Raw genomic sequence first — 1,629 nt, 5'->3', positions numbered from 1 at the left:
CTTTCTTTCTTTCTTTCTTTCTTTCTTTCTTTCTTTCTTTCTTTCTTGTGTGTGTGTGTGTCCCCTTCTCTCCTTCAGCATTCATTGTTAAAACAGTGCCTGCATGCTTGGACTGCCACTGGTCTCTTTTGGGTCTCTAAGTGAACTTCTTGCTGGTAGGAAACAGAGAAGGTCAAGGGTCTGGTGTAGAGAGAACAAAGGTCAGTGGTAGAGGCAGGTGAGGCTGGAGACCAGCAGAGCATTCCTGGCTGCCCTTAAAAGGGTGTTGCACTTTATTCTGGTGGTGGGAAACAATTAAAGTGTTTAATGAGGGAGAATGATTTGTTTTCATTTCCAGTTGAGGAATATTAGAACTGCAGCTGGGTAGAAAAGGGATCCTAGTGTCACAGGAGATTAGATGATGACCTGGACTGGCAAGGAAGAGGGAGAGTGTAAGACTCTTGTGAGCCACCAGGCAGTGGTGGCGCACGCCTTTAATCCCAGCACTTGGGAGGCAGAGGCAGGTGGATTTCTGAGTTCGAGGCCAGCCTGTTCTACAGAGTGAGTTCCAGGACAGCCAGGGCTACACAGAGAAACCCTGTCTCAGAAAAATGAGAAAAAAAAAAGACTCTTGTGAACCTTAGCTTACTGGAGACCCCCTGAGTGAACCACACGGAGATGTGAATTGATGCAAAAAGCAAGAGGAATTTTAATGATCCAATGCATTGGGGTCGTCCTGCACCTGAAGGAGAGGTGGCAATCCTGGACAGACCTTTGATCACTTTTTATACAGTTTAAGGGGTAGACTAGAGAAACAGTGACTAGGCACAATATGATTGGCAGAACAGTGTGACTTTTAAACTGATTGGTCTTTGGGGAATGAGGCGGCAAGGACCTCCCTTGTCTGTAGATGGCAAGGGTTGGTCAGTCCTGTGAAATGTGTCTACGTGCTCTGGGCCTTCCCCACCCGTAGGTGGGTTCCCTCCCTCGTGACCTGAGGAATGTTAATAAGCCTCTCCTTTCCTCCTCTGACCAAGGAATATTAATTAGCCTCTCCCACTGGGAGTGGGAGGACAAGTGTTCCAAAGTTCCTCTTTAGGAGGGGGAAGATACATTTCAGAGATATCACTGACAAGAATGGCCAGTAAACTGAATGTAGGAGGAAGGAGGAAGGATAGGAAGTGTTGGGGGCAGATAAAGGGAACTTGTCTGCCGCCATTTTGACTTCAGACTCCATTTTACTTAAACTGACCAACCCCTTCTCTAAGCAACAGTAGTTACCCAAAACATACCTGTTCAACAATAGTTACCCAAAATACAATGCCTGTTCCTAACAGCAGAAAGAACAAATGAATTTGATTTGTTGGACAATGACAGTTGACAATGGTGGAAAGCTGGGGGAAGTCTCTAATCCCTGAGTTCTGATTGGTAAAAATTATAAAGGTAACATGGCTCAGATGCTTGCATGTTTTATGCTTATAAACCCTGCTTCAGTCTCCATGCAGGGCTGCTAGAAGAAACAAGGCTTCTAAGCCCCTGTCTGGCTGCCTGGATCACTCAGAGACTCTGCTTATGTGGTGGGAATAATAAAGATTTTGCTGTTTCGTGAGCCCACTGATGTATTCTCTCCCCTTCCTCATGGCACACAGT

Source organism: Grammomys surdaster, unplaced genomic scaffold (genome assembly GCF_004785775.1).
Source record: "Grammomys surdaster isolate TR1022 unplaced genomic scaffold, NIH_TR_1.0 149, whole genome shotgun sequence".
NCBI classification, from domain to species: domain Eukaryota; kingdom Metazoa; phylum Chordata; class Mammalia; order Rodentia; family Muridae; genus Grammomys; species Grammomys surdaster.
The sequence above is the reverse complement of the archived record's forward strand: the minus strand, read 5'-3'. Positions refer to the sequence as shown.